General features: G+C 38.8%; 1 protein-coding gene across 2 annotated transcripts in view; it reads right to left on the reverse strand.

The window, feature by feature from the left end:
- Positions 1 to 15,020, reverse strand: part of LOC124112986 (roundabout homolog 2-like) — a 519,019-nt gene that overhangs the window by 334,180 nt on the left and 169,819 nt on the right. For both annotated transcript variants that reach the window (XM_048398286.1, XM_048398287.1), the window contains exon 3: positions 6,992 to 7,100. The gene's annotated coding sequence lies outside the window, so the exon portion shown is untranslated. The remainder of the gene's footprint in view (positions 1 to 6,991; positions 7,101 to 15,020) is intronic.

A 15,020-nucleotide genomic window follows, 5' to 3' on the forward strand; every position in this document is an offset into this window, starting at 1 on the left:
GAAAATCACCAATCGTCCAACTTTATTGTTTGTTTGCTGTTCTATCTAAAACAGTGTAGAAAATGATATTTTCCAAAAACAATTAACATTCAATAATGCAATTCAATTTATGCTTTAATGCTAATCTTAATCTTGGATTGAAAACTGCCGACTAAACAAAGAACTGATGAAGAGATTGACGCATAAATCAGATACCGTGATAGAAGAAAGGTTGTTTTCAGGTTGGCGCTAAATAGTGCCAGTCTTGGTAACTAGGCGATGATAGTGTTAGAACTGATTACACTTCAGGCATTGATTAGTTTCCAGGCAAATAGGTTCAGATGTGTTTGTTTGAAAAAAATGAGATCATCTTTTATCTTTGATATTTTTCTTTGCATTTTCTATTGAAACAATAATGATTGATAATCATAATGGCTTTCAAGTGGTTTTCCTTTAAACTGTCTACATTCAAGAAAAATAGTAATAAAAAATTATTTTAATTACCCGGGGTAACTATAAGTGAGTGATACTTTATAAAGCTTGAACACTATTTCAGATGTGTCACAGAATGTCTGCTTAATTTGTCAGGAAAGCCAAATAACATGAAAAAAATGTGTTGTGCTGATAAATTATTGCTTTTAAATGAGGCAAATCTTATGTTTTGAACCAATGATCAACAAATCCTAGCACAGCTAAGGGACACAACTCTGTATAGTGAGATGTAGTGCCATGGGGCCATTTGTACCCACTTTGACTTTTCTTATTACTAAAACTACATCACACAATATATTGCATTTCATTTTTAAACATTAAGCATTTAGGACACTGAAAACAGGTTTCAGTTGTATTTTTGCGTGAATGTCCAAAGCAGCTGCATTTTAAATAGAGTACATGTATACTGAATAATTATTTTTAAAATGGAATGTCATAAATTAAAAGTAGATCTGATGTTTATCTGAACAATGAAATGATTTTCAAATCATAATTAATTGAAAGGCTTACTGGTCATTGAAAAATTATTTTTTTTAAATTTTGAAAGTAAAAAAAAACTTCAAAAGAATTGAGATAATTTGACAACACACACCATATATAAATAGGTAACAGCTTAAGATTTGGATATTAAACATTTTGTAAATAATCTTTCGGATACATAACATCAGCAAAAAGCGTCAAAAGGCATCTAGAGATGTTTATCTGGTTTTTGGACTTGATTCTAATCAAAAGAGTTCCTTGAGGGCGAGCACAATAACTGGTTCCGCAGACAACAAGGGCTGTGAGACTGAACCATGGCGATCGGTCAACAGTCGTGACTGATGACTTCTGGTGAACAGGAAGTTAAGTCAGTGGGAGAAGGAAGAAGGATGGACAGAAGGAAGAAATAATGACTGCATCACGAACAAACGACCAGTCAAGTTGCCATGAGAAGTGAATAGGGGCGGAAAAATATTGCAATGATTAAGAGTAGTTTAGGGAAGGTAGTACTTTAACATGAAGGGTCAAGGGTTGTGTTAATTGCTGGCTGTCGTCTTAGACAATGAGTCCATTAAGTTTATCTGACCGCCTCCCCTGCAGTCGGAGTTACTTTCCCTGACCGGACAAACCTTCACTTTTTAACTGCGTGTTAATCAATGCAAAAGCTCACATGCGAAAACGTACAATGGACTTGGCCTGGAGGGAACATTGGACAGTATCATTTCTCCTTAATGAGTGCAATAGTTGGCTCGGTGGTCGCAGTACAATTCTCAGCACTCAAGTATCGACATTACCAAGTTGAAAACACAAATGTCTTCGTTTCCTTTTATCTTGGCTTTAAATTCTGAATCTTCAAATCCAGAAGAGGTTTGTGTTGTTGAGTCACTCACTAATCCATAGCCAAGAGCTGTTCTCAAGCCTGGACCTTTTACTAATAGCCCCAGCCTGCTGGTGTGTGAGAACATCTCAGTGAACAAGGCGATGGCGGTGATGGTGGTGAGGATGGTGACTAGGACACGAAACAGGACATGCCGAACAGACGAGTAGCATCGGATATCTAATCGAGGAGATTGACATCCAAAAGCGCTAACTGCAATATACCTGAGATTCACATGCTGGCAATAGAGACTTGCTTCATACTGAGATAGGAACTTTCGATAGGGATGTTCATTATATTGAAGTTAGAGAGTGAGTAATGTTTTATGCCACTTTTAGCAATAATCCAGCAATAAGGTGAGGGACACCAGAAAAAGGTTTCATACACTGTACCCAAGAGGGGAATTGAATCCAGGCCTTCCACATGACGATTGAACACTTCAACCACATGGCTACATCACCGCCCCCATTGTATTGAAGAACTAGAGTGAGACTTTAGGATCAATGAAGATTTGAGATTGAGTACAGTCTCAAGCTTCTTTAGCAAAGATATAGCATTATCATGTCAAGCAGTATTCCAGATACTGTGGTGAGTGAGTGAGTGAGTGAGTGAGTGAGTGAGTGAGTGAGTGAGTGAGTGAGTTTGGTTCAATGCTACTGTGTACAGTCCAGCAAATCCCGGTGAAATAAGAGAGGAACAGAAAATGTTTTTGAGAAAACACTCGACATAGTCTCTAAGCCATTGATTATGTTAGTGTTAAAGCTTTGAAACATACATCCTAAAATTTTGGAAAGCAAGTTCATGTGTGACACAGAATAAACATCTCCTGACCTGTTTCACAAGGATGTCGAGACCCATGAAGATCCGGGGTAGAATAGGTCTTCAGCAACCCATGCTTGCCCTAAAAGGCGACTATGCTTGTCGTGAGAGGCGACTAAGAGGATAAGGATATCAGGCTCGCTGACTTGGTGGATGCATGTCATTGTATCCCAATTGCGTGGAGCAATGCTCATGATGTCAATCACTGGATTGTGTGGTCCAGACTCGATTATTTACAAACCACCGTCATTTAGCTGGAATATTGCTGAGTGTGTATTTTACATGTGTATGGAACTGGGGACACCAGTAGTTTCAACACTGCTTTGGCTACATGCAGTGTTTATTATAGGTGAGGTGAAATGGGGTTTAACGTCACATACCAGATTATTGTACTTATATATATTGCAATGTGCATTTGTGTGTGTGTGTGTGTGGTTGCTTGTACTAATCCGGACTGATGCTGATTTATAGTGCTAGCCCACTGAGATACCATGCTGCAGTTTAACATGAATGCCCAACTCAGATACAGTACCGTATATCGCTGTGTATAAGGCGACCCCACGTATAAGACGACCCCCCTGTACACGCCTTCAAAATCAACCCAAAATCCTATACTCCGTGTATAAGGCAACCTGGAATGAAGCACATCACAAGTGCGCACACAAACCTTATATTTGCAATAAAAATATGTTTATCTTGCGTTGTTTTTTCTACGATGATTGGTCGCGTGTGTAACTCCAGCACATGTTTCCATTTTGTGTTTACACGGTTCGACACCAAATTGGTGCCCGTAAAATAAAATTCATTTATGAAGTACTAACATATAAGAGACAATGGTGAGTAGTTTAATCGCAAATTAACTATGTTGTAACTAACTAGGCTTATGTTTGCTTCACATTCAGCGTGTTTATTCCACAATCACTTATACACACCGTCTCCAACACTTGTTAATACAACTGTAAAAAGAGCGGGAATTGATTTCAACTTCACCGGTTGTCACATGTTAGGTCACATGTGCAATATGCAAATGCTTACCGGTACTTCCGGCTCTCTACTCACGGATGTTGATTGTTTTACCGTGTCAGCTGGTTTGACAATCTGCATGGAGGCGAGGGTCATTTCAACTTTATTTGCAAAAATTATTAACCCTTATTCAAGGAAAAGAGATTCAAATCATGTTTATGTATGGAAATAGTTACTGGAACAGTTATTTAGGACGAAATGCGAAGTTTTATTGTCAAATGCTGGGCTGACTAACGGACGCTGGTTGACATCGCCAGTGGAAAAAAATGTGAGATCTTCGACTCCGTGTATAAGACGACCCCCTTTCTTAACCCCCTCATTTTAGGTACGAAAAACTCGCCTTATACACAGCGATATACAGTATACTGACTCTGACCCGACCAGTCCTTGTTTTAGCCCCATAATGCAGAGTACCAGGCAAAGTAACAACAAGTACCATCCTTTAACATCTCTTGGTATAATGCGCCCGGGGACCGAATGCTGTAAATCTAGACAAAGGAGGCGGTCCCAGTCAAAATGAAAATATAATACACTAATGCATAGGTGAAATTGCGTTTAACCCCAGGTTAAAAAAAATATTGTTGATCGCAACATCCAAATTCTTGCATACCAAATCACAAAATCCACATTCATCTCAGTCCATATTCTAAATTCTAACTTAAGAAATCTTAATTGTTTTGCACAAAGTGAAACAGTAACAAAAGAAAAACAATAAAATGTGATACAACCCTTTAACAGTCTTACAAAACACAATGCTAACACCATCAATACTAGAAGCATCTTTCAAATCTTGTTTCAGTCCCAAAATAAGTAGAAAAGATGATTTAGCATCAAAAGAATAAAACAACATTAATAAACATACCGGGGTTTACTTTACCCATCATCTCTATCCATCCCTCTTACCAACATAGGCCTACAGATGGCCACAAAGCTTCTCAGTGTAAGCCAGTGTGATTGACAGACGTTCAGCCCTGTCGTCAGGCAGCCATATTGATTTTTCCACATATTACCTAGAACTGTTTCTTTTGTCTGCCTCCCTCAACAGACACACAGACAGACAGTGGTCATCTCTGGCTTGTTACCTCACCTTCAGGCCAGGCCAATTGAATTTTTTGTTCGACACATTTTCTTGGAAAAAACGAATAAAACATGACACAAACTACAAAATGTTTTCAGTGTAAATTTCACATTATTTTACTGAAATAAAAGCTTTCATAAAAAAATATTTGATAATGGGGATAAAAAACTTCATAACCTTACCATTAAGGATCAACCACATCATTGCCACAAACACTAGCTGGAACCCGTTTATACAAACGTGTAATTGTGTGACAGGAATACAAAGATCCTTGTTACAAAGCCTACCTGCTACCCATATAGGGCCCATACAACTACATAACTTTATGCCCAAAGAGTAATTGTGTCCCGCCACGAAAACAAATCGGTACCACTAAACATAAAAGTGAATGATTTCAATGCCCTGCAAGTCTGTGCAGGGTACACCCAGTGCACAGCTCAGTCAGGTAAGTCATGTTGAAATCCTGCAAGCATTCATTCATCATATACATTATTCAACCCGATCTGTTAGCCAGCTTCCCAACACACATCTTTGTCGTTAATATGCCTTGTGGACTGAATCCAACCCTGTGCATTCAGTGCTGTAATGTACACAGTTAATAATGGATATGTTATGGGGCTGAGTTTTCACCATTTGTCATGAAGCCTGGACAGCCCCTGACAGAGAGCCAGTGCTTGGCCCCCGTCTTATAGCTCTTTAGCACAGAAACAACCATTCAGTGGGCTATTTTCTGATTTATATTTCGGAGAACAAGATATTTCTATTTGAAGTAACTGCCAATTTTAATTGCATGACTGTGAAAATACATCCAAAATGTCACATTTTCATGCGATATGAAGTAGGTGCTGTTTAAAGATGAAAGCGTAATGCTGAGATTGTACAGATAAGTGTTGGCGACACTTGCACTACCGTAGTCTCTGTTGTCTGGGTGCTAATGGGAATTAATCATGTTGTCTTTTGTTGAAAGAGGAGGAGGAGATATGGAGATAGTGATGTGGTGAGTGTTACAGGACCTTGTGACAGACAGGCCCCTGCATCCCCCTTGTCACAGTCTGTGAATGTACTTCAGTGACAGATATAGCTGGCAGAGAGCTGTCACATTCATGCTTACATACTATATCACTGGAGTGCCTTGACAGGCATCTGTACATGTACATGCTGCATCACTGGAGTGCCTTGATAGGCATCTGTACATGTACATGCTGCATCACTGGAGTGCCTTGATAGGCATCTGTACATGTACATGCTGCATCACTGGAGTGCCTTGATAGGCATCTGTACATGTACATGCTGCATCACTGGAGTGCCTTGATAGGTATCTGTGTATACATGCTGCATCACTGGAGTGCCTTGACAGGCATCTGTACATGTACATGCTGCATCACTGGAGTGCCTTGATAGGTATCTGTGTATACATGCTGCATCACTGGAGTGCCTTGACAGGCATCTGTATACATGCTACATTATTGGAGTGCCTTGATAGGCATTTGTATACACATGCTGCATTACATGTAAGTGATAGGTATCTGGCTATGTACTGAGTTAGTGGTATGTATAGATATATATGAGTTACCTTAATATGACTGTCCTATCATGATTCACATTTTTTTCTGAATGATGTCTTAAGTTTAAGATTTCCTTTTATATTTTTTTAAACAACGCAAACATTATGACATGATGCTCCTTTCTTAACTTTGCTTTATGTCCTTTAACAAATAAGAGGTCGGATAACTCGACATTAGAATGAGTCATACAATCGCTGAGAACAGGTGGTGGAGCTGTCATGTTTTGGAGCATGCACAAATCCTGCTTACTGTGTCCATACTGATCATACATACAAGATTGGTTTCTGAAATGTTGAGCATTAATCAAGGGCCCCACTTACGTGGCTCCTCATCCTCTGTTAGTCATCAGCAACAAACTGTATCATTACAAAGCAGCCATCATACTTTCACAGCCTGGAGCCAACACAACATCAAATATTTCATATCAAATTCCTCATCACTAGGTTTCTTAGTCTTCAGGGAATTCTAATAAACACAATTTTTATTAATTTTTTTCAAATTATGGAAATAATAACTCCTGTGTCCAAAACAGTGACACATGACTCTGGCACCGCCAGAGGGGAGGAAAATATCACAATTTAGTTAAATCTCACCATCCATGAAATAGAGGTCTCGGATTGTGGTCGGTGTTGATGATTTACCTGAAACAAGGGTCAAGCTCGTTAAGGTGGTTATTACCTGTTTCACCTGTGCTTGTTATCCCCCTGGGCGGGGAGGAAGATTATCCCAGGTTACTACACCATCCCACAATCCGCAGTCTCTTCCTTTGTCTCAAAGAGCCGTGATCCTGTCAAGAGAAAATTAAATTTTCTGCTTGAAAGTCCAGTTGGGATCAAATTTTGGTTGACAACACAGTGAACAAAATGCGTCCCTTTTCAGGAAGCCCAGAAAAAAGGGGTAATTAAGGGTAATTAGTGCAGATTGGTTCCACAAATGCCTTTGCAATGGCAAATGATCCCTAGTAACAGCCATGCAACCCAAATTGCTGAGAAAAATCCAGATTTTTGTATTTTTTCATCAGGTGTTCAGACTGGCGCGTTTTTGCTTGTGATGGAGTGGGAGACTGATGCAGTCCATTTCTTGACCTGGGTGTCTTTCTCTGTGACGCGTATCAAACTTGTCAGTTAAATTAATCCTTCAAATTATTTTTTCTGTCTAATTCCATCCTATTCAATTTGCTTTTAAATAGCTTCCAGTAATTTCAAACATAAACATGGAAGACCGAAGCAGACAGATTTAAATAGACCAAGAATTGAACTTGAAAATTGATTAAGAGTTGGTCTTGATAAGGTTCTCCGAGTGTTTCTCCCTGTGATGGGTACACTGTACTGACTAATCTGCTATCAGCTCTGTGGTAACTGAAAGTTATAACACTTCAATAAAGATAATTATTTAGATACTTCTCACAATTTGAAAATGAAATCTATGATCTCTATGCATTAGACATTGATTGGGGGAACGTATGGATTTCGCGGCAAATAGGTTCCCAAATTATGTGTCAGCATTTCTGTATTTGAACTTTAGGATTGACTCAGGCCAGATATTGGATTGAATAATTAAGTCATCAAAAATAGGGTATGCAAGGATATGTAGATGTATTCTAGTAACACAAAGTGCATCACAATTCAAGTCAAAAAACAAAAATCAAATACAGTTTTAACTGTTTGGAGACGGAAAAAAATTCTCTGATAATTAGCAAAATCTCATCACACTGCAAGAAATCTCATTACTTTTAGACCTGGAGAGATTTTCTCTCCTAGGTAATATCTTCCAGGGACAATCCCTGTATGTCCCCAAGGCTGTGAGGCTCTTGCTGTTCCATGATGGACTAAAGTAGTGATTGGTTGGTCATAACGCCGGCTGGGAATGACCAGGATGAGAGCATTTCAGTGTAGTCCAACCAAGTTACGGTTTATGTGTGTCCACGGTGAAGATAGTTGCTCATACTTTCTCATAATTCCTGATACTTTGTAGCTCATTAGTTATTGCCTACAGAACCCAGAAGTGCTTCTAAATATATGTTTTCTTATGTGGTGAAGCAGTCATCAGCAAAATTATTGTCTAACACAGATTTAGAGTGAGTGAGTGAATTGGGTTTAACGTCGCTTTCAACATTATTCCAGTCATATCACGGCGTGTCAGCTTAATGTGGGAGGAAAGCCCGAAGTGAAGCAGGTCTCAGACGTTTACCACTTCGGTGAAACCCGTGAGCATGGGTATGGTGCTGACAAACCAAGAAACATAATCGTGGTGAACCGGAATTCTAACCCACAATCATAGGTTTCTGGCGTGCCCAAGGGATGCAACTCTGCACAACGAATCACGGCGCCTTAGATGACTGGGCCACCCGCACAGATTTAGAGCTAGTAGACCAATCAGAAAGCAGGATTCTAATATGTCATGGTAGAATCTCTAACACTTTCACTCACTCACACTAAAACTAGTCATTGAACTGCTTTCTGAACGAGCATAACTCAATAAACTTAAGCATCAAATCTAAAGCGCTGGTCACTTGCTAAATACAAATACAAAGTGATAAACTAGACAGGGTTAAAATGTTTGAAGTTAGACAAAAATAAATAAATCTATGTGTAATAATTTCAATTTCACATTTGTAATGATTTGAAATTCCCATTCTAATTCATCAAACGTGACTGTTTAAAAATATTTCTTGTGTTTAAATAGTGTATTTTGGATATTAATTTTCAATGAATTCATTTCCTATGACATTTTATCAGCAATCTCGCTCTACGGCCATCTGTGTTAGAATTTTAATTTTGCAACGGAAATTTAATTTTCATAATCCCTGTGCCCAAGACATCGTATTATTCATTTCTTTGTCCAAGTTGACTGTGAGTTATCAGCTATCTGAAAAGCCTTCACAAACTGATAGTTTTTAAACCAGGAGCCAGAGTTTCTAACTATTTGACAAATTAACATTCATAATTATTTCAGCTTTGATGGGAATTAGCAGGCAATGTCGAAAATTTGATTAATCCGACTGAACTTGAGAATATCAGCCAGAGACACCTATTTATCATTATTGTAAGGAAAAGGAAAATTCTTTATCTTTTTACTTGATTTAATATGAAAAATCACTTTCCAACTGTTTAAGATACAAAAATTATGAAACTACTTTTTTTGTGTGTTCATTTAAATCCCATGATTAATGATTGTATTTTCTACATGATGACAGAGTTAGGTCCCCTGACAGTCTGTGCTGGAGTTATCTCCCCTGACACAATGTGGTAGGCCTTAGTTCAGCTTTATTAATCCTATGACAAAATTAGTCTCTGACCACAATGTACTCCCTTCCCCCCTCCCTCTCTGTGTCTCTCTCTCCCTGTGTATCTCTCTCCCTGTGTATCTCTCTCCCTGTGTATCTCTCTCCCTGTGTATCTCTCTCCCTGCCTCACACACAATTTCCTTTCTGAAGATGAACAAAATGTATTCAATACACTAACATGACACAATATGTTTACGGGATTAATAAAAAACTGAATTAATAAATCATCCAAATATAAAATATACCTGGACATATTTACAGAACAGATTTGTCAGAGTTTTGTTTCATGTTTTTGGGTCTTGAGACTACCTACAGTCACTCAGATTTATGATGGTCTATATTTTGATGCACTAACAGTTCCCATCAGCGGCAATGAATCAGCAAATTTCAAATTGAATGGAAACTAACGTAACAGTTCGATTCTAAAAAAATTAACAATAAATCAGTCACTGCCATAAATGCCCCCAAATATATTCCTCTGTAGCAGCCACGTCATGTTTAAAAAGTTCAAACAGCTATGCTTTCAATTTGATGAAAAATTCAATACAGCAACATCACAAACGTAACATGACGTCCCACTGTAAGAAAGTGCATCATGTTCGTCTGATGACCTTATGTTAAACATCGTTAAAGTTTTGATACACGACTTAATAAATCTTAGAACACTACATTTAATTTTACTTCATAATATGATTAAATGAGCAAGGCTATACATTTCATTAAGGTCCATTAGAAACACAGCACTGAATTATATCGCGATGAAACGTCAATACAGAAAAAACATTCTCAACATGACAGGCCGTATAATGGCTGCTCCCTACCCCCCAGCGAGCTGCCTGTCTCGGAGTAGGTGGGTAGGCCAAATTACTACCCCAAAGCAGGTGGTATCTCCTCAGTTTTGGACTTAGTAAATGTGGATGAAAATGTGAACACACACGGGCATGACAGGGTACTGACATCTTTGGAAATGCTAATTAGAAATGAAAGGGGGACTATGTTGATGGTGATATGAAAAATATAAAATCTGGGCAGATGAGCAGATGGGATGATAGGAAATATTCCCATCATGCATTGCATGACCTCACATCAAACGCATTAACTAATCATGCCGTAATTGAAAATCTCCGCATTGTAATAAGACACTATGGTGGGGAGCAACATGCATGAAGGATGGCAGCGGTCGGGTGTACACGTGCGTGACGCCAAGCTCAAACGGAACCGTGAAGCAAGACGAATATTTTTCCGCATGGTTGAGTTTCTCACGCCTGTTATTTCACAACTGTCATAATAAAGGATAATTGGTGATGACACAGCAAGTGTTAGCAATTTCATAATTTTCAAAGTTACTGTAGTACGAAGTCGCACTTTACCCGATAATTGTGATTTTCAATTAGCACCAAGGCAATAGAGATTCACCTTTGACCGGATTAGACTTTTTTAATTTTCACCAAAAAAATTAGCCTTTGTTGTATTATGACATCAAATTTTGGTGTTGTGTTAATTTATCAAACCTCTTGTTGGAAGAATTCATTGTCAGGTTAAAGGTTAGGATGACCTCGGAGGTTATGGTCAACATTGAAACATGATTCATATTTAAAGAGCTCTGTCAATTTTTTTTTTCTACAATTCAAAATGCAACATATTAAACAAAATTAAATAAAAACTTCAAGTGAAAATAAATACACTATCATCAAACATGTACATTAACCGTATGATCAAACAGATATTTATGAAATACTGCTGCCCTTGCAATATTTTTGTCCAAAAAAAATGATAAAGACTGATGTCTGACCTTGACCTTAACCTTTGTCCAATTCAGGCTGTAATAGGTCACATGACCTATCCCAATAAACGTGTCAGTGATGGGAAGGGCTGCTACACAATTTGAGAAATCTGAAATATGATTATTGTGTTTAAACCGATAGCCCTCTTGAGAAAACATAGTGAGCAGAAGTCATTTATGATTTGTTAATTTCACCTTTAAGAAAGCACAGAATGTGTATTGAGATTGCACATGACATGAGGAGAAATTGGATATGCTGTAATTGTGCCACTTTATCAATTAATCTATGATGCTATGCTCATAATGTCAACCTGATCTATTCCAGATTCACACACTGGCTAAGCCACATATCATCATCATCATCATCATCATCATCACTGTCATCAAAATATGTTTTGCCATCTCGCCATCAACAATACTGATGTCATCCTCAACAATATCACATGTCGTCTCCATCATCATCATCATCATCATCATCATCATCACTGTCATCAAAATATGTTTTGCCATCTCGCCATCAACAATACTGATGTCATCCTCAACAATATCACATGTCGTCTCCATCATCATCATCATCATCATCATCATCATCATCACTGTCATCAAAATATGTTTTGCCATCTCGCCATCAACAATACTGATGTCATCCTCAACAATATCACATGTCGTCTCCATCATCATCATCATCATCATCATCATCACTGACATCAGTATCACCTCTGCCATTATCATTATCCTGGTCGCAATATTATTATTTATTCACAGCCTCATCCAAATGGTGCTAAACCTACACCCTCATCACCATCAGCTCCAACATAACAGTGAGCTTTCATCCTTATTGTCATCATTGACATCGTCAATTTCACTTCATCATCATCATCATCATTAACATCATCATCACCATCACAGTCATATCTACAGCTGACTAGTGAGCAGCTCATACCACAGAGGTCTCTGGGATGTTGCTGATGCAAGCGGATCATCCTCCCCACCACGAAGACACTCCTAATGTTCCTGTTGACAAAGACAGTGAAGCCTCACAGACTGCAGGCTCTCTGTTTTCCTCCACAGTGTTTGGGGGAGTACCACAGATACACATGTGTCTGTAAAGCCTAAGAGTAAGATATTATCACACACATGACCTACACAAAAGGATCTTTGATGGTGTACAACCTATGACTTCTTCACAAGTATGTGTGAATTTGTTGTCAGAAAGATCCAAGTCCTTACATAAGTTCTGTAGGTTTCTGATTCAAAAGAAACTATTTTCTCACATATATCATGTTCTGCTCAAGCTCCAAGTCACATATTGGTTCAAAAGGGAGGATTAATGTCTCAAACCCAGACAATGACAGAATACATCTCAAAACAACATTGATGCCATTTTTTGTGAGCAAGTGCCTGTGGTCGGCAAGGAGACACTCTTAACACCCCTCTTTCTTTATTTGTGTCAGAAAGAAACTGGGGAGTCCATTCTCATAACAGGGCTTCAACTTCTGTTCAATTAATGAGAAAGGTTTGGTGAAAATTACCAAAATGGCAAATTAATTTCGTCTTGATTGTAAATTTCTTGCCAAATTTAGCAAATGAGAAATTAGTGGCTAACGTCTTTAATGGAAATTAATACTTCATATCTCTCCAACAATACTCGGCCAAAATTGGGTGCAAGGAGATTCACTGGATGTACTCATGGGCACTTAAAGCATTTGACCTCCGACCTTGCCCTGTCAACGTATTCATGCCCTGCCGTTAAGGTAGACAATACGAGTAGCCGATGCGCAACTTACAGACTCATTATTAAAATTCAATTATGTGTCCAAGTCAATACTTTGTATCGTAACTGTTTAGCGGCCATCTGCTCGAAGACACAACGTTTCAGGACTGACAATTGTCACACGGATTTAACCATCTGGCAATGACTTTAAACCTCACTAGGGTTGGGGTTCCAGCAGTTGAAAGGAGAAAAATTTAATGAAATTCTTGTTTTTGTCAGCTGCAATAAAATAGAGGTCTTGTGTTAAGAAGTATGTCTTTGTTAGGATCTTACACAATCGGCCTCATCTTTTGTTTTGTCTTGCTCCGTTTGCTGAATCATCAGATTTGAAGTGGCAGGGTCTGTGAATATATTGATTACATAAATGGTTAGGGGTGGGGGAGAACACACACATGTGGGGGTTCATTTGGAGGGGAGGGGTGGGGGGGTTCTGTGCTGGTTCTTTGGGGTTTGTTGCATTGAATGAGAGCATGGTGGACTTATTTTCGATTATGGTGGTAATCCTTCAGATATAAATCACAACAGCCTCCATTTTTTAATTAGACTAACGTTTGGAACAGGCAAACCAGAATCAAACCAGAATTGTTGTCTGTGGATTCTAGGTATGACACCATTGACTCAGTTAAGTGGTGATAAGTCATATCATGGTGACTAAAAGGTAAGAGGGGGGGGGGGGGGGAACCGGGAGTGGGTAATGGCTGTAGGTCCCAACTGTCTAAAGCACCACATTTTAAAGTGTAGAGTTTTCCTTAAAGCTTGTCAGAAGCCTATGACTCCCAGACTTGGCTTGGTCATGTTTCTAGGTTTGTCAGCACCAACCTGTGATCATGGTACAGGAATGTATGTATATATGTATAGAGGTATAGAGGTATATATGTATATATGAATCATAATGTTTTGTTATAAAAAATTGCATCTGTTCCATGACAGAATGTTATTGCAATAAATATTATCCCATCCTATCCTATCCATCTTGGAAGTGCATCACTCACTTTGGGCTTTCCTACCACATCAAGCTAACACACCATGTCATATAACTGAAGTAATGCTCAAACCCAATAAACTCACTCACTCACTGAGACAGGGCCAGAACAAACCCATGTTTAGTGCGGACAAACATTGTGTGGTATCTTTCACTCCTGCAAGAGTGAGTGAGTGAGTATGGTTTTACGCCGCTTTTAGCAATATTCCAGCAATATCACGGTGGGGGACACCAGAAATGGGCTTCACACATTGTACCCATGTCGAGAATTGAACCCGGATCTTCGGCGTGACGAGTGAATGCTTTAACCACTAGGCTACCCGACTGCCCCACTCCTGCAAGAGAAAAGCAAAAGTCATGTGGGACTACTTTACCCTGAAATTCCACTTGGCAGAATGAGATTCTGTGCCTTGGTATTTTACATCCATATCAGGTTGTCTTAGTGGTAACCAACAGCATCAACCCCAGACTTTTGTTCAAGAAACACAATCACACTGTCACTGGGCAAGCTCTGTATCTGCATCTATAAATACTAAGAGTTGAGTATCTACATTCAGAGTTTAACATCTACAGACAGAGTTGTGTATCTACAGACAGTGATGAGTATCTACAGACAGAGTTTAACATCTACAGACAGAGTTGAGTATCTACATTCAGAGTTTAACATCTACAGACAGAGTTGAGTATCTACAGAGAGAGTTTAACATCTACAGACAGAGTTGAGTATCTGCAGACAGAGTTGAGTATCTGCAGACAGAGTTGAGTATCTACAGTCAGTGATGAGTATCTGCAGACAGAGTTGAGTATCTGCAGACAGTGATGAGTATCTACAGACAGTGATGAGTATCTACAGACAGAGTTTAACATCTACAGACAGAGTTG

The sequence above is a fragment of the Haliotis rufescens genome, unplaced genomic scaffold (assembly GCF_023055435.1).
Source record: "Haliotis rufescens isolate VD_foot unplaced genomic scaffold, xgHalRufe1.0.p SCAF_18, whole genome shotgun sequence".
NCBI lineage: Eukaryota > Metazoa > Mollusca > Gastropoda > Lepetellida > Haliotidae > Haliotis > Haliotis rufescens.